This window comes from Gorilla gorilla, chromosome 19 (assembly GCF_029281585.2).
Source record: "Gorilla gorilla gorilla isolate KB3781 chromosome 19, NHGRI_mGorGor1-v2.1_pri, whole genome shotgun sequence".
NCBI classification, from domain to species: domain Eukaryota; kingdom Metazoa; phylum Chordata; class Mammalia; order Primates; family Hominidae; genus Gorilla; species Gorilla gorilla.
The window spans coordinates 40,894,572-40,916,814 of record NC_073243.2 but is presented as its reverse complement, the minus strand read 5'-3'; the positions used below and the strand labels follow the sequence as shown (position 1 = coordinate 40,916,814).

Here is a 22,243-nt window from a genome sequence, read left to right as displayed (position 1 = left end):
GCCCGGCCTACCTTTGACTTTTAAAAGACGACTTGAACCAATATATCAATATATGCTGTCTAAAATAGATGTGTCAACTTTTAGGATTAAAGTATTTATTTTTATATGGACAGAGTCTCAGTCTGTTGACCAGGCTGGAGTGCAGTGACAGCTCACTGCAGCCTCGACCTCTGGGCTCAAGTGACCCTCCCATCTCAGCCTCCCAAGTAGCCGGGACTAGAGGCATGTGCCACCACACCTGGCTAATTTTTTTGTTCTTGTAGAGGCTAATTTTTGTATTTTTTGTAGAGACGAGGTCTCCTTATATTGCCCAGGCTGGTCTCAAACTCCTGGGCTCAAGCAATCCTTCTGCCTTGGCCTCCCAAAGTGCTGAGATTACAGGTGTGAGCCACCATGCCCAGCCAGGATTCAAGTCTTTTTTTTTTTTTTTTTTTTTGAGACGGAATTTTGCTCTTGTCACCAAGGCTGGAGTGCAATGGCATGATCACGGCTCACTGCAACCTCTGCCTCCTGGGTCAAGTGATTCTCCCACCTCAGCCTCCTGAGTAGCTGGGATTACAGGTGCCTGCCACCACACCCAGCTAATTTTTGTATTTTTAATAGAGATGGGATTTCACCATGTTAGCGAGGCTGGTCTCGGACTCCTGACCTCAGATGATCCACCTGCCTCGGCCTCCCAAAGTGCTGGGATTACAGGCATGAGCCACTGAGCCCGGCTCGGATGTATTTTTTTCTATTCCAGTCCAGGCATACATGACTTGCCCCAAATACAATGGTAATTAGCAGCAGAGCCAGGACTAGAAACAATATTTCTGGTTCTTTGTCCAGTCCTCTGGCCACTTGGGAAAGGCTGTAGGATGAATAGATTACAGTCTGTTAGCAGTCGTCTCACTTTTCCACTAAAACAACTCTTTAAAAGATGACCAGTGACTTCCTCATAGATAAATCCAAGATCAAGTTTCATTCCTCAGTCTCCTCTACCTTTGCAGGAGCTGTGACACTACTGACTCACTAAGTCCAGGTCCACCTGACTCCTGAAGCCCCTAGAAATAGAAATCTGATCCTCCTCCTTCCCTGACTCATATCTTCTCATATCTGTCCTCTAAGGCTCTTTTTCTTTTTCCTGTCCCTTTTGTAAATGTTTGGCTTCTTTTACTACTCTTAAATACACATCTCCAACTGGATATTCCACCAGCAATCCAAGCACATCTTGCTCAAAAACAAATTCACCGCCGGGCACGGTGGCTCATGCCTGTAATCCCAGCACTTTGGAGGCTGAGGCGGGCGGATCATGAGGTCAGGAGTTCGAGACCAGCCTGGCCAACATAGTGAAACCCTGTCTCTGCTAAAAATACAAAAATTAGCTGGGCACGGTGGTGTGCACCTGTAGTCCCAGCTACTCGGGAGGCTGAGGCAGGAGAATCGCTTGAACCCGGGAGGCAGACATTGCAGTGAGCCGAGATTGCACCACTGCACTCCAGCCTGGGTGACAGAGCAAGACTCCATCTAAAGAAAAAAAATTCACTATCCTCCCAGCCCCCAATCCAGGTCTCCCTCTGAGTCCTCTATTTCTGCAAATGCATCAATTATGCTCCAAAACACTCAGGAGCAATACTTTGGAATTGTTTTTTCCTCTTTGGTCTTCACATGCCTTCAGTTGCTAGGTCTTCTAGACCCAAAAAAATCTCCCCAAACCATGTCATTCTTTGCACATTAATTTCACTGCCCTGGTGGAACTTCTCTTTAATTCCCCAAGGCTAGCCTGATAATTCCCTAATTGGTCTACTTCAAGCCAACCTACATACTGCTGCCAAGTCAATAATATCCAAGTGCAAACCGAATGATGTCTCTCTCTTGCTGTAAAACATTCCATGGCTCCCATGGCATGTATAATTGTAGTCAATGTCACCCTGTTTTCCTTTTTAAAAAAAAATTAGGCTGGGCACAGTGGCTCACACATGTAATCCGAGCACTTTGGGAGGCTGAGGCGGGCAGATCACCTCAGGTCAGGAGTTCGTGACCAGTCTGGCCAACATGGCGAAACCCCGTCTCTACTAAAAATACAAAAATTAGCCAGGTATGGTGGCGGGCACCTTTAATCCCAACTACTTGGGAGGCTAAGCAGGAGAATCGCTTGAACTTGGGAGGTGGAGGTTCCAGTGAGCTGAGACAGCACTATTGTCTGTCACCCACGCTGGAGTGCAATGGTGTGATCTCGGCTCACTGCAACCTAGACCTCCTGGGTTCAAGCGATTCTCCTGCCTCAGCCTCCCCAGTAGCTGATTACAGGCGCCCACCACCATGCCCGGCTAATTTTTGTATTTTTGTAGAGATGGGGTTTCACCATGTTGGCCAGGCTGGTCTAGACCTCCAGACCTCAGGAGATCTGCCCACCGGTCTCCCAAAGTGCTGGAATTACAGGCGTGTGCCACTGCGCCCAGCCAAAACTCCGTTTCAAAAAAATAAAAATAAAAATAATGTATCCAACTGAAGTGTCACCCTGTTTTCTACAACAAAGCTACAGTTTTCACCTCCAGTTTCATCTGGCAGTACTCCCTGGATGTACTCTGCACTTCCACGTAAAAGGAACTGCACTTGCTCCCAGGGCTCCTCCCTCAGCTCAGCTTGGTCACCTGCAAGCCTCTATTGGTGCCATTCTTCACCCCAGGAATGCTGTCTCCTCTCAGAGCCCCCTCAGTTCAGGACAGCACTCCCTCCAGTAGCCTTCCTGACTCCCTTGGACCAGATGTGATTTCTTCCACATCTGAGTCTTCCCAGTTCTGGGAGGTTTTACTGAATCTTTTTAATAGTGCTTACTTCCTACCTGACCTAGACTGACTGTATATTCCCTTATGCAGAGACTTTGTGTGTCTCGTTTGCTTATGCACAACAGGTGTTCCAAAGATATTTGACAGAATGGAAAGAGAAAACCGATTCCTGCCCGGAAACCTTTGGACAGAAGAATCTACATTCAGTAGCCTGACAACTCTGCCTTAGCAAACAAGTTGGTCAAACATGCCTAACTCCCTGACAAAGAGGAACTAACTTGAGCCCTCCCTGGTGAACAATGGCCTGCTGCACTTTGCTTTAGGATTTTGTTTCTTAACTTTTCATTTTAGAATAATTTTAGATGTACAGTAAATTGCAAAGATAGTACTAAGAATTCCTGTGTACCTTTTACCCAAATTCCTCTAATGTCAACATTTGTGTACAATTTGTCAAAATAACATGGGTACGTGCTATTAACTAAACCACAGCCTTTATTATTTTTTCCACTAATGTTCTTTTTCTGTTTCAGGATCCAAACCAGGATACTGGCGCTATAGTTTTGTAAGGCTCAAAATTAACAGAAGAGAAAAAAAGTAAAGCAGGTGGAGAGGCAGAGAGAGAGAAATAGGGTCTCTGAAATCTATTTCTTATTTTTTTCTTATCAGACGAGGCCACTAAACTGGCATTCAGGGAAAAGGATTTGGGCAGTTTGTCCACAACCTGCAGAGTTTCCACGAATCTGCGCATCCCACCCCTGCCCTGGGTCCTCCCCACTCCCGGTTCCCACCTGCCAGGTCTGACCCCGGGTACCCTCTCAAGGTCCGTGGCGGGGACCGGAGCCCGGACTCCAGCTCAGCGAACAGCGCCCTCCTACCGCCCCGGCGCCCCACTCAGCTCGCTCACCTGGCAAGTAGCCTCCTCTCCGTGCGCGTGCGCCGCTGCCGCCGCGCGTACTCCGGGCCACCACGTGACCGCGTGGGCGCAGTCCCAGACAGGAAACGCCGGTGAGGTCGCCCTGGGCCATCGAGGCAGCTCGCGCTACTTTTTCGCGACCTCACTCTGTTCCTGTGTGCAACCTGATGTTAGCTCTGTCCACCTTCAGCTCCAAAGCCAACCACGGGTAACCAATATGCAAACAATGACATGAGATTTAGAAAAACAACAAGACGGGGCCTGTGTCAATACAGGTAAAATTTGGTGGTTCAAACATTGAGGTTCAGACCGGCGCGGGGTTTCACACCTGTAATCCCAGCTTTTGGGAGGCCAAGGCGGGAGGATCGCTTGAGGCCAGGAATTCGAGACCAGCATGGCCAACATAGTGAGACCCCGCTCTACAAAAAATTTTAAAAGTAGGGCTGGGCGCGGTGGCTCACGCCTGTAATCCCAGCACTTTAGGTGGCCGAGGCGGGCGGATCACGAGGTCAGGAGATCGAGACCATCCTGGCTAACACGGTGAAAACCCTTCTCTACTAAAAATACAAGAAATTAGCCGGGCGTGGTGGTGGGTGCCTGTAGTCCCAGCTGCTTAGGAGGCTGAGGCAGAATGGCGTGAACCCAGGAGGCGGAGCTTGCAGTGAGCCAAGATCGTGCCACTGCACTCCAGCCTGGGCAACAGAACGAGTCTCCGTCTCAAAAAAAAAAAAAAAAAAAAAATTAAAAAGTAGCGGATGTGGTGGTGCGTACCTGTAGTCCCAGCTACTCAGGAGGCCGGGAGGCCGTCAGGTGGGAGGATCCCGTGAGCCTGGGAGATCCAGGCTACAGTGACCACTGCACTCCAGCCTGGGCGACGGAGTGGAGACCCTGTCTCAAAAAAGAAACAAACCAAAACCAAAATATTAAGTCTCTAGGAATCCTGTAAGAGAAAGGTAGATCGGGCCGGGTGCGGTGGCTCACGCCTGTTAACCCAGCACTTTGGGAGGCCGAGGTGGGTGGATCACCTGAGGTCAGAAGTTTGAGACCAGCCTGGCCAACATGGTGAAACCCCATCTCCACTAAAAATACAAAATTTAGCCGGTCGTCACACGTCCGGAGGCCGAGCCGTCGCGTACCTAGGATGCCGCGTGGAAGCCGAAGCCGCACCTCCCGCATGGCCCCTCCGGCCAGCCGGGCCCCCTCAGATGAGAGCTGCACCCAGGCCAGTACCAGTCGTTCAGCCACCAGCAGCGGCACCCCCATCTGTAGTTGGCTCTTCTGCTGCTGTGCCCCGGCAGCCAGGTCTGATGGCCCAGATGGCAACCACTGCAGATGGCGTGGCTGTGGGCTCTGCTGTGGGTCACGCCATTACTGGGGGCTTCAGTGAAGGAAGTAATGCTGAGCCTGCGAGGCCTGACATCGCTTACCAGGAGCCTCAGGGAACCCAGCGGGCACAGCAGCAGCAGCCTTGCTTCTATGAGATCAGTTTCTGGAGTGTGCCCAGAACCAGGGTGACATCAAGCTCTGTGAGGGTTTCAATGAGGTGCTGAAACAGTGCCGACTTGCAAACGGATTGTCCTAATCAAGAAGTTCAACCTGGAGAGATGGAAAATCAGCTCTCATAACTAAGTTAATTTAGTATAAAAATAGAATTGATAGTGAGGGTATAAAGTGTAACCATCAGTTAAACCTCTCCTGTCATTCCTAGCTTCCTTGCTTCAGAATTGAAATGGAAGGGGGGTGTTCCTACTCTGTAGAATCTGTGACAGGGCAAATGTTTGTGTGGCCTCCTTAAACTAGCTGTTATGATTTTATTCTTTGTGAGTTAATTAGAATAAAGTCATTTTCTTCCAAAAAAAAAAAAAAAATTAGCCGGTCGTGGTGGCAGGTGCCTGTATTCCCAGCTGCTCGGGTGGCTGAGGCAGGAGAATCTCTTGAACCCGGGAAGCGGAGTTTGCCGTGAGCGGAGATCGCGCCACTGCACTCCAGCCTGGGTGACAGAGCGAGACTTTGTCTTAAAAAGAGGGGGGCGGGGGTGGAGAGAGAGAGAGAGAGAGATAGAGAGAGAGAGAGAGGGAGAGGGAGAGAGGGAGAGGGAGGGAGAGAGAGAGAGAGAGAGAAGGAGAGAGGGAGAGGGAGGGAGAGAGGGAGAGAGAGAAATCTAAGCTGAAGTTCAGAGGTAGAGGCAGTCATTGAAAAACAGGCTTTTGCGGGCGGGCGGCGTCCACTGCAAGGATGCACTGTCTGGCTCCCTCTGGAGGCGGGAGCACGAAGGAGCGACCACGGAGCCCTTGAGCCTGTGGATGGTGGCCTCGGCGGCCGGCAGGCCATGCTGGAGTATCTGCCAACCTGATGAAGACGAGGACGTCCCACAAGTTCCGGACAGACGTGGCCGCCAAATTAATGAGGAAAGAAAAGGAGTCTTTTTTTTTTTTTTTTTTTTAAATGCAGTGTTTTTCTCTTGTTGCCCAGGCTGCAGTGCAGTGGCAAGATCTCGGCTCACTGCAACCTCTGCCTCCCGGGTTCAAGTGATTCTCCTGCCTTAGCCTCTGGAGTAGCTGAGATTACAGGTATGCACCACCACGCTCAGCTAATTTTGTATTTTTAGTAGACAGGGTGTTTCTCCATGTTGGTCAGGCTGGTCTCGAACTCCTGACCTCAGGTGATTCGCCCGCCTTGGCCTCCCAAAGTTCTGGGATTACAGGCGTGAGCCACCGTGGCTGACCAAAGGTGCCTTAAGCTTAGAAAAATGATAAAAGATATAAAAGCTGCCTAGGAATGAAACTACTGGGTCATATGAGGCTCCTTCAGGGTGAGCAAAGGCCTGGAAACCAGCATGCAGATAAGGAAAGAAAGAGACCATCAGTCCATGCAGTTGTCAGCTGGCTGGGAGCTGAGGACAGTCACTTGTGGAGGCACCTGATCTTTGTCCCCCACATCCCAGACAAGCCAATATCTCACTTTCAGAACTAAGATGCTTGGGAAACCAAGACAAGGAACTGTGTATTGCAAACAGCATTACCCTAGAGAAGAGGTGGCAGGAGATGACCTACAAAAAAATGGAGCAATAGCCTAGAGCAAGAAACAGAACAAAAGAGAACTGAGTCACCTCCTGGAAGGTCACACAAGACAAGCACATATTCAGGGGCCTCCTAACAGACTAGACTTCCAGCATCCTCAGATGGGGCTAGACACTTTTTACATAGACATTCAATACTAGAGAACTCAGGGACATCTGATTTATACCATGATATACATATACAGCAGATGTGTGCCTGTGGAGCAGAATTCTGGAAAAGCTCACAGCCCAGAACATAATGCAGACACCCCCAGCCACAGCACCTTCCAATCCTGAGAAGAGTGCTGATTCTCCATCTGAGCACCCATTCTCCTGCAACATCAGGGGAGAAGAGTTCACCTAAGGATCAGACCAGTATCTCCAAACCCAGTTCCCCGCCTCTGCCCGTTGGTGGCACTTGTGGGTGAAAGGGAGATGGTATGAAAAGACTCACAACAGGAGTCACCTGAACAAGGTGGGGCTTGGTGGAAACTGACAGTTATTCCTGTTGGAGGCAAATGTGGAATTTGTCATCTTGCCTTAGCATCAGACACATGAAATTCTCCAGTGCCCAGGACTTTTGACAGTGACTTCAAAGCACAGCTGGGAGACCCATGTGGCCCAGGCTCTACCCAGGCAGGAGCTCAGCTTCACTCACAGCAGGATTCCTAGTGCCAAGAACGCCATGGGTGCATAGCAGGTGATCAAAATAATTGTATGTGGCTGAATCAGTGAGAGGTAAGAGAGAGGACTTGAGGCCAGGCACGGTGGCTCATGACTGTAATCCCAGCACTTTGGGAGGCTGAGGCAGGCGAATCACAAGGTCATGAGATCAAGACCATCCTGGCTAACACAGTGAAACCCCGTCTCTACTAAAAACACAAAACATTAGTCAGGCGTGGTGGCACGCACCTGTAATCCCAGCTACTCGGGAGGCTGAGGCAAGAGAATCGCTGGAAGTCGGGAGACGGCGGTTGCAGTGAGCTGAGATTGCACCACTGCACTCCAGCCTGGGCCACAGTGCGAGACTCCGTCTCAAAAAAAAAAAAAAGAGAGAGGACTTGATCCTAGCGGCAAACTAAGAGACCTCATTAAAACCTAACATGTGAGGCCCAGCATGGTGACTCATACCTGTAATCCCAGCACTTTGGGAGGCTGAGGCTGGAAGATTGCTTGAGCCCAGGAGTTCAAGACCAGCCTGGGCAACACAGTAAGACCCTGTCTCTTAAAAAAAAATTGGATGAGCATAGTTATAGTCCTAGCTGCTTGGGAGGCTAAGGCAGGAGGACCGCTGGAGCCCAGGAGTTTGAGGTTAGAGTGAGCTATGATTGCACCACTGCAATCCAGCCTGGGCAATGGAGTGAGCCCTGTCTCTCTCTACAAAAATCATATATATATATATATATAATATATACATAATATATAATATATACATAATATATAATATATACATAATATATAATATATACATAATATATAATATATACATAATATATAATATATACATAATATATAATATATACATAATATATAATATATACATAATATATACATTATATATTATATATTATATATAATATAATATATCATAATATACATAATATATAATATATACATTATATATTATATATTATATATACATTATATATAATATATAATATATACTTTATATATAATATATAATATATACTTTATATATAATATATAATACATACTTTATTACATATAATATATACTTTATATATATTACATATAATATATACTTTATATATATTACATATAATATATACTTTATATATATTACATATAATATATACTTTATATATATTACATATAATATATACTTTATATATATTACATATAATATATACTTTATATATATTACATATAATATATACTTTATATATATTACATATAATATATACTTTATATATATTACATATAATATATACTTTATATATATTACATATAATATATACTTTATATATATTACATATAATATATACTTTATATATATTACATATAATATATACTTTATATATATTACATATAATATATACTTCTTTATATATATTACATATAATATATACTTCTTTATATATATTACATATAATATATACTTCTTTATATATATTACATATAATATATACTTTATATATATAATATATATTTAGTGTGTGTATGCGTGTGTGATATCAGAAAAAAAAAACTATTCATCGTGAAGTAAAAAAGAGCCTGACTTTGGAGGTATGTAAGCATGGCATTGGGTTCAAATCAGGCTGACCATTACCAAGCTCAGCCTCAGCGTCTCTACCTGTGAAATTGGCTTGATTCAGTACCTACCACACAGGGCTGCTATATGAATTAATGTTTGTGAAATATTTAGAATGGTGCCTGACACATGGTTCACAATAAGAAACAACTATTGCTATTATTAAGTGCTTTGCACTTTGGTTTTCACAGAGCTAATGGTTTTCACAGAGCTAACAATTTTTGCTGTCTAGCTTTGTGTCTTTGAAAGATTTTTGAGGTCTAAGAATGCCCTTTTAAAACCTCTCAACACTCCTAGAAGAGGTCACACTTTGAGCTTCAATAACTGCCTTTTTTTTTTTTTTGAGACGGAGTTTCACTCTTTTGCCCAAGCTGGAGTGAAATGGTGCGATCTCGGCCCACTGAATCCTCAGCCCCCTGGGTTCAAGAAATTCTCCTGCCTCAGCCTCCCGAGTAGCTGGGATTACAAGTGCCCGCCACCACGCCCGGCTAATTTTTGTATTTTTAGTAGAAACTGGGTTTCGCCATGTTGGCCAGATTGGTCTCAAACTCCTGACCTCAGGTGACCTGCCCGCCTCAGCCTCCCAAATTGGTAGGATTACAGGCGTGAGCCACCGTACCCGGCCAATAGCTGGCATTTTTGTCAATTAGTTAACAGTGTGCTTAGAGCAAGTCCCTGTAGAGAGTGTCCACGGGCATGAGCCACAGGGAATACAGTGCGAGGCCTGTGGAGGTAGGAGCTGAGGATGTCAACAGGGAAAGCACAGAGTACCAAAGACAAAAGTCACCCAGGACATTTCTTTGTTAGCTACCTGGTGGCAGCCTGGACACCTGAAGATAGAGTTGAAGACACCTCTAATGCAAGAGGTGGATGCCCCAGAGACGTGGCTGATTCCTCCAGCCCCGCCATCGTGCAGCTTCGTGACTTCCTGGAGAGCCTTATATGCAAGCAGAAAAGTCCCAGAATAAAGCAATGTGGATATTGCACACATTTTTTTTTTTTTTTGAGATGGAGTGTCTCTGTGTCACCCAGGCTGGAGTGCAGTGGCACAATCTCGGCTCACTGCAAGCTCCGCCTCCCAGGTTCACACCATTCTCCTCCCTCAGCCTCCCTAGTAGCTGGGACTACAGGTGCCCGCCACCACGCCCAGCTAATTCTTTGTATTTTTAGTAGAGATGGGGTTTCACCATGTTAGCCAGGATAGTCTTGATCTCCTGACCTTGTAATCCACCCGTCTTGGTCTCCCAAAGTGCTGGGATTACAGGTGTGAGCCACCATGCCCGGCCAATTGCACACATTTTTAAAAGAACTGGAGGGGTGAAGAGGACCAGCTGTCCCTACTGGGCCAGGACTGCCCTGGTTTTAACACTAAATGTCCCACATCCTGATAACCCTCAATCCCAGGCAAATCAGGCCAGATGGTCATCTACTTGGAGGTTATCAAAGGAGGTCGGTTTTAGCATCCTTTCCCTTTCCTGTTACATTGAGACCATGGGGTGCTGTTAACTTGATTTAGTTTCTTCAAAAATGCCAGAAATTTAGCTAATAGGTTTTCCTTATATTTGTTAATTGAATTAGACTATATACAGTCTGCATGTTTACCTTATTTTCCATTATATAATGGCACCAAATATTGCAATAATTTTTTTAAATTAATGTCTTTACTAGTGGATTGCTAGGTGTTGAAATGCTTTAATATATTTATGAAAACATTTGTACAAATAATTTTATCTTCCACATGACATTTAGAAAAGTTTAGTCTGGCTGGGCGTGGTGGCTCACTCATGTAATCCCAGCACCTTGGGAGGCCAAGGTGGGTTGATCACCTGAGGTTAGGAGTTTGAGACCAGCCTGGCCAACATGGTGAAATCCCGTCTCTACTAAAAATACAAAAATTAGCTGGGCATTGTGGTGCTGACCTGTAGTCCCAGCTACTTGGGAGGCTGAGGCAGGAGAATCACTTGAATCACTCCGGGAGGTGGAGGTTGCAGTGAGCCAAGATTGCACCACTGCACTCCAGCCTGAGCGACAGAGTGAGACCCCGTTTCAAAAAAAAAAAAAAAAAAAAAGGAAAAGAGAAGAGAAGAGAAAATAAGAAAATAAAAGGAAAGGTTTAGTCTGAAATTCCATTACTGAAAGTTCTTGGGGTTGGGGGAGGTGGAAGGCAGTATCTTTTTGCTGTTATATTTCTTATACTGCAGTGTCAGTGAAACTACATCATCCTTTGTAAAATCAATAAAATCCCTGATAATTAAAAAAAAAAAAAAGAACAAAAGAAAAGCAGGCTTTCATTACTGAGAAACCAAGCAGGCATTGTAGGTGAAAGGAATTCCTGGAGCAAAGTCATGGAAGTGGAAACCAACAGGAATGGCCCTGTGGGCTTAGAAAGCTACTACTGGGGACTGTTACCTATTCCTGGTGGTTTTCTGAGATGGGTGCTACCTACCTATAACCCCATGAAAACATGCTGCATCATAACTTCATTACCTTGGTGAAATAATTTTGGTTTTATTTCCTAATATCCTACAACCTTGGAATAACCAAACGGACATGGTAGTGTCAAAAAACTGCTGGGTCTAAAGATCATTCTGCATTAACAACAAAGACAAGTAATAAACACTTTCCTCGCAGTGACAAACCTCTTTATTCTTTCTCTTCTCCAGATCCAGCTCACATTTGCCTTAACCACTTATACCCCAAAAGTAAACATATCTAGGTATACTGGGAAATATACGAGACTTAAAATTGAGGCTGTAAAATTTCTCCTGATTATAAATAAGGTCAATGCTATGTGCACATTAGATGCTCAAGGATTTAAGATTATTTTAAAAGATTAATACAGAGGCTGGGTGAAGTGGCTCACGACTGTAATCCCAGCACTTTAGGAGGCCGAGGCAGGCGGATCACAAAGTCAGGAGTTCAAGACCAGCCTAGCCAACACAGTGAAACGCCGTCTCTACTAAAAATACAAAAATTAGCCAGGCGTGGTGGCAGGTGCCTGTAATCCCAGCTACTCAGGAGGCTGAGGCAAAAGAATCGCTTGAACCCAGGAGGTGGAGGTTGCAGTGAGCCGAGATCACACCACTGCACTCCAGCCTGGGTGACAGAGCTAGACTCCGTCTCAAAAAAAAAAAAAAAAGATTAATACATTTATAATTTTAAAGTCAGTTTGCCTAGTATCTATTATGGTAGAGTAGGCACATCAAATAGCTTTTGCAAACCAAAAATAATTTTTCTTCACTTAAAACTCTGACGTATTTAAAACAGCAGTCTTCACCCTAAAAATATTTCAAGGCTTACTCCCACCCGTCCCCCTTAAAAAAACTTTAAGATAACCTTTAAGATAACCCTAATTTCTTTGTCAGAACTTTTTCAAAATTTAGAACTGTGGAGGCATGGATATAAAATTTATTTTTGGACCGGGCACGGTCGCTCACACATGTAATCCCAGCACTTTGGGAGGCTGAGACAGACGGATCACCTGAGGTCAGGAGTTCAAGACCAGCCTGACCAACATGGGGAAACCCTGTCTCTACTAAAAATACAAAATTAGCCAGGCATGGTGGTAGGTGCCTGTAATCCCAGCTACTTGAGACGTACTCAAATTGTACATACAGCTTTTAAATACTTTTGGCATATATTTGTTAAGCAATAGTTTAGCAGCATTGTACATGTATTTTTTGTCTTTTTTTGTTACCTGAGCACGTTTTTTAAAAATAAATTTTATTTTAATTTTTTTTGAGACGGATTTTCAGTCTTGTTGCCCAGGCTGGAGTGCAATGGCACAATCTCGGCTCACCGCAACCTCTGCCTCTTGGGTTCAAGCAATTCTCCTGCCTCAGCCTCCCGAGTAGCTGGGATTACAGGCATGCGCCACCACGTCTGGCTAATTTTGTATTTTTAGTAGAGATGGGGTTTCTCCATGTTGGTCAGGCTGGTCTCGAACTCCCGACCTCAGGTGATCTGCCCACCCCGGCCTCCCAAAGTGCTGGGATTACAGGTGTGAGCCACCACACCCAGCCAGTACTGCATTCTTTTTATGGCCAAATAATATTTAGTTTTATGGACATACCACAATTATCTTATACCATTCAGGCCGGGCACGGTGGCTCACGCCTGTAATCCCAGCACTTTGGGAGGCTGAGGTGGATGGGTCACCTGAGGTCGGGAGTTTGAGACCAGCCTGGCCAACATGGTGAAACCCCGTGTCTACTAAAAATATAAAAATTAGCTGGGTGTGGACGAGTGCCTGTAATCCCAGCTACTCAGGAGACTGAGGTGGAAGAATCGCTTGAACCCGGGAGGTGGAGGTTGCAGTGAGACAAGACCGTGCCACTGCACTCCAGCCTGGGTGACAGAGTGAGTCTCCATCTCAAAAAAAAAATTGGCCGGGCACGGTGGTTTACGCCTGTAATCCCAGCACTTTGGGAGGCCGAGGTGGGTGGATCACGAGGTCAGGAGGCCGAGACCATCCTGGCTAACACGGTGAAACCCCGTCTCTACTAAAAATACAAAAAAAAAATTAGCCGGGCGTGTTAGCCGGCGCCTGTAGTCCCAGCTACTCGGGAGGCTGAGGCAGGAGAATGGCGTGAACCCGGGAGGCAGAGCTTGCAGTGAGCCAAGATAGTGCCACTGCAGTCCAGCCTGGGCAAAAGAGCGAGACTCTGTCTCAAAACAAAAAAAAAAAAAAAAAAAATTTTACCATTCATCAGTTGATGAACATTTGGATTGTTTCCAATTCTGGGCAATTATGAATAATGCTATAAACGGTCATGGACAAGTTTTTGCATGGGCGTATGTTTTCATTTCTCATGGGTATAGAACTAGGAGTGAAATTGCTGGGCCATATAGTACTCTATATTTAACATTTTGAGGAACTGCCAAGTGGTTTTTCAAAGTGGCTACACCATTTTATATTAACACTAGTTATGTGTAAGGGTTCCAATTTATCCACATCCTCACCAACACCTGTTATTGTTTGTCTTTTTGCTTTTAGTCATTCTAGTGGGTGTGAAACAATCTCTCATGATGGTTTTAATTTGCATTTTTCCTAATGACTAATGAGCATCTTTAGTTGATGCTCATTAGTTGATGATCATTAGTCATTTAGTTGAGCATCTTTTATGTGCTTATTGGCAATTTGCATATCTTCTTTGAAGAAATGTCCATTAAATTTCATTGTCCATTTTTCAATAGGGTTATTTATCTTTTTATGATTAAGTTATAAGAGTTCTTACTACTACTAGACTCTAATCAGATATAATTTACAAATATTTTCTACCATTGTGTAGGTTGTCTTTTCACAGTCTTAAGGGTGTCTATTGAACCACAAAAGTTTTTAAATTTTGGTGAAGTCTGATTTATCTATTTTTTTCTTTAGTTGCTTATGCTTTTGGTGTCATACCTAAGAAGGCTTTGCCTCACAAAGGCTGATGAAGGTTTACTCCTATATGTTCTTCTAAGAATGTATTGTTTTAGCTGTTACATTTAGATCTGTGATCCTTTAGAGCTTTAGAGTTACTTTTTGTGTATGTGTGAGGAAAGGATTTATCTTTATTCTTTTTTCTTTTTTCTTTTTTCTTTTTTTTTGAGATGGAGTTTTGCTCTGGTTGCCCAGGCTGGAGTGCAGTGGCATACTCATGGCTCGCTGCAACCTCCACCTCCTGTGTTCAAGCCATTCTCCTGCCTCAGCTTCCTGAGTAGCTGGAATTACAGGCATGTGTCACCACGCTCAGCTAATTTGGTATTTTTAGTAGAAACGGGGTTTCTCCATGTTGGTCAGGTTGGTCTTGAACTCCCGAGCTCAGGTGATCCGCCCGCCTCAGCCTCCCAAAGTCCTGGGATTACAGGCGTGAGCCACTGCGCCCGGCGTCATCTTTATTCTTTTGTGTGTAGTTATCCAGTTGTTTCAGCACTATTTGTTTAAAAGATTGTTCTTTCATAGCATTAGGAGAAATACCTAATGTAGGTGATGGGTTGATGGGTGCAGCAAACCACCATGGCACATGTATACCTATGTAACAAACCTGCACGTTCTGCACATGTATCCCAAAACTTAAAGTATAATTAAAAAAAGAAAAAGACAAACACACAAAAAAACAAAACACAACAAACAAAAAAGATTGTTCTTTCTATGTTCAGTTGTCTTGGCAAGCTTATGGAAATTAATCGGTCATAAATATAAGGGCTTATTTTTTGTCTCTCAATCCTATTCCATTAATCTATATGTCTATTCTTATGCCAGTACTACCCTGTCTTAATGTGGCATTAGTAGTAAGTTTGAAAATCAAGAAATGTGAGTCCTGCAACTTTGTTTTGGCAGTTCTGAGTCCCTTGAATTTCCGTATGTATTTTAGGATTAGCTTGTCAGTTTCTACAAGGAAGCCAGCTGGGAATTACGATATGGATTGTGCTAATACTGTACATCAATTGGCAAGTATTGCCATTTTAGCAATGTTAAGTTTTCTGATGCATGAAGATGGGATAGCTTTCTTTTTTGTGTGTGAGATGGAGTCTTGCTCTGTTGCCCACGCTGGAGTGCAGTGGTGCGATCTTGGCTCAATGCAACCTCTGCCACCCGGGTTCAAGCAATTCTCCTGCTTCAGCCTCCTGAGTAGGTGGGATTACAGGCATGCACCATCATGCTCAGCTAATTTCTTTTCTTTTTCTTTTTTTTTTTTCTTTTGAGACGGAGTCTCACTGTGTTGCCCAGGCTGGAGTGTAGTGGTGCAATCTCGGCTCACTGCAACCTCCACCTCTCAGGTTCAAGCAATACTCCTGCCTCAGCCTCCTGAGTAGCTGGGATTACAGGCATGCAACACCAGGCCCAGCTAATTTTTATATTTTTAGTAGAGACGGGGTTTCACCATGTTGGTCAGGCTGGTCTCGAACTCCTAACCTCGTGATCCACCCACCTCAGGCTCCCAAAGTGCTGGGATTAAAGTCATGAGCCACCGCACCCGGCCGGGTCTTTTTTTTTTGAGACATAGTCTCATTCTGTCACCCGGCTGGAGTGCAGCGGGGCAATCTCAGCTCACTGCAACCTCCACCTCGTGGATTCAAGCAATTCTCCTGGATCAGCCTCCCAAGTAGCTGGGATTACAGGCTCCCAACACCACACCCAGATAATTTTTGTATTTTTAGTAGAGATGGGATTTTGCCACGTCGGCCAGGCTGGTCTCGAACTCCTGACCTCAGGTGATCTGCCTGTCTCAGCCTCCCAAAGTGCTGGGATTACAGGCATGAGCCACCGTGCCCAGCCTTATTTATTTATTTGTTTATTTTTCAACTTAACAGCAATTCATCCTTTTTTTTTTTTTTTTTTTTTTTGAGATGGAGTCTTGCTGTGTTGCCGAGGCTAGAATGCAGTGGCACAATCTCAGTTTACTGCAACCTCCACCTCTCGGGTTCAAGCAATTCTCCTGCCTCAGCCCCCAGAGTAGCTGAGATTACAGGCGCCTGCCACCATCCCTGGCTGATTTTTGTATTTTTAGTAGAGATGGGGTTTCACCATGTTGGCCAGGCTGGTCTCCAACTCCTGACCTCAGGTGATCTGCCTGCCTTGGCCTCCCGAAGTGCTGGGATTACAGGCATGAGGCACCGTGCTGGGCCAACAGCAATTCATCCTTAATGTAAACTTTTTAATATATGTTGGGAATTATTCCCTCATCTTCTATTTGTTGGGAGAAATTTTAAAATAATTGGTATTGGCTCTTTTTTAAACATTTAATAAAATTCACCAGTGGCTCTCTCTTCTTCCTGCTCTAGCCATGTAAGACGTGCCTGCTTCTCCTTGGCCTTCTACCACGATTATAAGTTCCCTCAGGCCTCCCCAGCCATGCTTCCTATATAGCCTGTGGAACCATAAGCCAATTAAACCTCTTTTCTTTATAAACAATAAAACAAATCGCCAGGTGTGGTGGCTCACACCTGTAATCCCAGCACTTTGGGAGGCCAAGGTGGGCGGATCACCTGAGGCTGGGAGTTCAAGATAAGTCCGGCCAATAAGGTAAAACCCCGTCTCTTCTAAAAATACAAAAAATTAGCTGCGTGTGGTGGTGGGTGCCTGTAATCCCAGCTACTCGGGAGGCTGAAGCAGGAGAATTGCTTGAATCCGGGACACAGAGGTTGCACTGAGCCAAGATGGCACCATTGCACTCCAGCCTGGGCAACAAGAGTGAAGCTCCATCTAAAAAATAATAATAAATTAATTAATTAATTTTAAAAAATCACCAGTGAAGCCATCTGTGCCTGGACTTTTCTGTGTAGGAAGTTTTAAAATTACTAATTTATTATATTTTCTTGTTATAGGCCTATTCATAATTTATATTTCTTCTTGAATCAGTTTCAGAAGTTTGTGAATTTCTAGGAATTTGTCCATTTAATATAAATTATCTAATTTGTTGGCATACAGTTGTTTATAGTTTTCCTTTATAATCCGTTTGATTTCCGTAGTCAGTAGTGATATCCCCTCCCTTCTCTTTTTTGTTAATCTAGATTAAGGTTTGCCAATTTTGTTGATTTTTTTAAATCAAGTTGTTTTATTATTTTGATAATTCTGTACATATTCTAGATACGCACCTGGTATCAGATATTCATTTTGCATTTTCTCCAATCTGTGGTTTGTGCTTTCATCTTCTTTCTCTTCTTTAAAATTTGTAGAGATGGAGTCTTGCTATGTTGCCCAGGCTGGCATGCAGTAACTATTTGCAGGCACAGTCATACCTCACTACAACCTTCAACTCCAGGGCTCAAGTGATCCTCCTACCTCAGCCTCCCTAGTAGCTGGGAGTAGTTTGGACTAGGGTGAGCACTGCTGCCCTGGCTCTTTGTGCTTTCATTTTCTTAACATTGTCTTTTGAAGAGAGAAAGAGTTATGAATTTTGCTGAAGTCCCATGTATCAGTCCCTTTATGGTTTGTGCTTTTTGTGTCTTATCAGAAACATTTTTTTTCTAATCCAAGACACTAAATTTTTTCACTTGTTGAAAGATTATTCTTTCCCCCATTGACTTGCCTTTGGACTTCCATCAAAAATTGCCACAGAGCTCGGTGGCTGTCGCCAGTAACCCTAACACTTTGGGAGACTGAGGCAGGAGGATTGATTGAGCCCAGGAGTTCCCGACCAGGCTGGGCAACGTGGTGAAACCTTGTTTCTACACAAAGTTAAAAAATTAGCCAGGTGTACTGGCGAGCACCTGTAGTTCCAGCTACTTGGAGGCTGAGGTGGGAGGATCACCTGAGCCTGGGGAGATTGAGGCTGCAGTGAGCAAAGAGCATGCCATGGCATTCCAACATGGGTGACACAGCAAGACCCTGTCTCAAAATAAAAAAATGGCCCATCAACTACTGTCAGCTTCAGGTGGGGGGCGCGGGGGAAAAACTTTAAAAAGAAAACATTTTAAAAAATGTGCCCATATGTGCAGATTTCTTTGCTTTTTTTTTTTTTTTTTTTAGACAGGATCTGTCTGTGTTGCCCAGGCTGGAGTGCAGTTGTGCAATCTCAGCTCACTGCAAGCTCCACTTCCTGGGTTAAAGCAATTCTCATGCCTCAGCCTCCGGAGTAGCTGGGATTACAGATGTGTGCCACCATGCCCGGCTAATTTTTGTATTTTTAGTAGAGAGGAGGTTTCACCATTTTGGCCAGGCTTTTTTTTTTTTTGAGACGGAGTCTTGCTCCGTCGCTCAGGCTGGAGTGCAGTGGCGTGATCTTGGCTCACTGCAACCTCCGTCTCCCAGGTTCAAGCAATTTTCCTACCTCAGCCTCCTGAGTAGCTGGGATTATAGGCACCCACCACCACGCCCAGTTAATTTTTGCATTTTTAGTACAGACAGCGTTTCACCATGTTGGCCAGGCTGGTCTCAAACTCCTGACCTCAGGCGCCAGCCTCGGCCTCCCAGAGTGCTGGGATTACAGGCGGGAGCCACCGTGCCTGGCCTTTTTGAAAATTTTAAGATGGTGTCTCACTCTGTCACCCAGGCTGGAGTGTAGTGGTGCGATCTCAGTTCACTGCAACCTCCAGTTCCTGGGTGTAAGCGCTTCTCCCGCTTCAGTCTCCTGAGTAGCTGGGATTACAGGCACATGCCACCATACTCAGCTAATTTTGTTGGTTTTTCTTTTTTCTTTTCATTTTTTTGTGATGGAGCCTCACTCTGTTGCCCACGTTGTAGTGCAGTGGCATGAACCACTGGCCTAATTTTTGTATCTTTTGTACAGGCAGGGTTTCACTAGCTACTTGGGAGGCTGAAGTCAGAGGATCACTTGAGCCCAGGAGGTCGAGGCTGCAGCGAGGTATGATGGTGCCACAGCATTCCAGCCTGGGTGACACAGCAAGAGCCTGTCTAAAAAAAGAAAAAGAAAAAAAATTAGTCTACTAAATGTTAAGCTTGCATACAATTTGTCTTTGGGAATTTACTCAACAGATAAACTTGCTCATATGCATAACGCATATGCATTAGGGAACACAACTTAGTGAGTGAAAGCCTGCCTAAGATAGAACACTGAAGCTAATACTTTTTAGCTATTATCTTGGATAAGCCACTTAACTCATCTGTGCCTTGGTTCCTGTAATGGAAATAATAATAATATCTACCTCAGAGAGTGGTCATGTGGATAAAGAATTCACTTTTGAAATGTGTTTAGAAGTTTATGTCATAGTAATATATTTACTCTTTATTATTCTTGCATCATTGTAATAGTAAAAAGCTGGAAACAGCCTAAATGTCCATTAGTGAGAGGACTGATTAAATCAAACTTGGCATGTCTTTTTTTTTGAGACAAGTTCTCACTCTGTCCGCCCAGGATGGAGTGCAGTGGCTCAATCACGGCTCACTGCAGCCTCGACCTCCCCAGGCTCAGGTGATCCTCCTGCGTCAGCCTCCTGAGTAGCTGGGACTATAGGCGCATGCCACCACTCTGGGCTATTATTTTATTTTTATTTATTTATTCGTTTTTTTGGAGACAGTGTCTCACTCTGTTGCCCAGGCTGGAATGCAGTGGCACAATCTGAGCTCACTCCAACCTCCGCTGCCTGAGTTAAAAGCGATTCTCCTGCCTCGGCCTCCCGAGTAGCTGGGATTACAGGCATGCACCACCATGCCTGGCTAGTTTTTGTATTTTTGGTAGAGACGAGATTTCACCATGTTGGCCAGGCTGGTCTCGAACTCCTAATCTCAAGTGATCCACCTGCCTTGGCCTCCTAAAGCGCTGGGATTACAGGCATGAGCCACTACGCCCAGCCTCTTTTTTCTTTTTTTTAAATAGAGACGAGGTCTCACTATGTTGCCCAGGCTGGTCTCGAACTTCTGAGCTCAAGTGATCCTCCCACCTAGGCCTCCCAAAGTGCTGAGATTACAGGAGTGAGCCACCACGCCTGGCCTATTTTTTTTTTTTTTTGTGACGGAGTGTGGCCCAGCCTGGAGTGCAGAGGCACTATCTCGGCTCACTGCAAGCAAGCTCTGCCTCCCGGGTTCACGCCATTCTCCTGCCTCAGCCTCCCGAGTAGCTGGGACTACAGGTGCCTGCCATCACGCCTGGCTAATTTTTTGTATTTTTAGTAGAGACGGGGTTTCACCGTGTTAGCCAGGATGGTCTCAATCTCCTGACTTCGTGATCTGCCTGCCTCGACCTCCCAAAGTGCTGGAATTACAGGCGTGAGCCTCCGCGCCCGGCCTGGCCTATTTACTTACTTAATTAATTAATTTATTTATTTTTAGGAACAGTGTTTCACCATGTTGGCCAGGTTGGTCTCAAACTCCTGGGCTTAAGTCATCCGCCCGCCTTGGCCTCCCAAAGTGCTAGGATTACAAGTGTGAGCCACAGTGCCTGGGTACTTGGCATATCATTAATGGCTTTTTTTTTTTTTTTTGAGATGGGAGTTTCACTCTTATTGCCCAGGCTGGAGTGCAATGGTGCAATCTCGGCTCATTGCAACCTTCACCTCCTCAGTTCAAGCGATTCTCCTGCCTCAGCCTCTCAAGTAGCTGAGATTACAGGCACCCACCACCACGCCTGGCTAATTTTTGTATTTTAGTAGGAACAAGGTTTCACCATGTTGGTTAGGCTGGTCTCAAACTCCTGACCCCAGGTGATCCACCCACCTTGGCCTCCCAAAGTGTTGGGATTACAGGCATGAGCCACCGGGCCTAGCCTCATTAATGCCATTTTATGCAAACATTAAAAAGATGAGGGATCCAAAGAAGATAAACCAATAGGTACGTGAAAAGATGCTCATCATAAATCATTAGAGAAATGTAAATCAAAACCAAAATGTGATATACTACTCACCCACTAGTATGGTTATAATAAAAAAGATGGGAGTTGCCAGGCAAGGTGGCTCACGCCTGCAATCCCAGCACTTTGGGAGGCTGAGGCAGGCAGATTACCTGAGGTTGGGAGTTCGAGGCTAATCTGACCAACACGGAGAAACTCTGTCTTTACTAAAAATACAAAATCAGCTGGGTATGGTGGCACATGCCTGTAATCCCAGCTACTTGGGAGATTGAGGCAAGAGAATCGCTTGAACCTGGGAGGTGGAGGTTGAACCCTTGAACCTTCAGTGAGCTGAGATCACGCCATTGCACTCCAGCCTGGGCAACAAGAGTGAGACTGTCTCAAAAAAAAAAAAAAAAAAAAAAAGAAAGAAAAGGCCAGGCGCGGTGGCTCACACCTCTAATCCCAGCACTCTGGGAGGCCAAGGTGGGCAGATCATGAGGTCAGGAGATCGAGACCATCCTGCCTGACATGGTGAAACCCCGTCTCTACTAAAAATACAAAAATTAGCTGGGCGTGGTGGCAGGCGCCTGTAGTCCCAGCTACTTGGGAGACTGAGGCAGGAGAATGGCGTGAACTCGGGAGGTGGAGCTTGCAGTGAGCCGAGATTGCACCACTGCACTCCAGCCTGGGCGACAGAGCAAGACTCCGTCTCAAAAAAAAAAAAAAAAGATGGGATCAAGCAGTCATGGTGTTCTCGATGCTGGAGGGCCTACTTGACCCATCACCAGAAGGTGTTGCTGCTTTGTAACCAGGCACTGCACCACTTCAAGCCATGGTGCATCCAGAGATAAATAATGGTATATTTTGCCTGTTTGATGAGAGCCCGGTTTGAAGAGCATAGTAAAAAAAAAAAAAGGATATGATGGAGGCTACCCCACTGCTGAGGGAGGCAGAGGAATTCTGGTATCGTCAGCATTCACAGCCATTCTCTTCCCTGACTCTCTGGGGGTACTTCCTATG

At 45.0% G+C, this 22,243-nt stretch overlaps 1 protein-coding gene and 1 pseudogene across 11 annotated transcripts in view; one reads left to right on the top strand and one right to left on the bottom strand.

Moving 5' to 3' along the window:
* CCDC125 (coiled-coil domain containing 125) overlaps positions 1–4,215 on the bottom strand; it is a 53,913-nt gene extending 49,698 nt beyond the window's left edge. For 3 of the 11 annotated variants that reach the window (XM_063700702.1, XM_063700703.1, XM_063700705.1), the window contains exon 1: positions 3,557–3,660. The gene's annotated coding sequence lies outside the window, so the exon portion shown is untranslated. Of the gene's footprint in view, positions 1–3,556 lie in introns of all 11 variants that reach the window. The other 8 variants (XM_063700704.1, XM_063700701.1, XM_031003541.3 and 5 more) reach the window with 8 other exon arrangements.
* Positions 4,216–4,762: 547 nt separating this feature from the next.
* LOC115931252 (coiled-coil-helix-coiled-coil-helix domain-containing protein 2-like) lies at positions 4,763–5,549 on the top strand (annotated as a pseudogene).
* Positions 5,550–22,243: the final 16,694 nt, after the last annotated feature.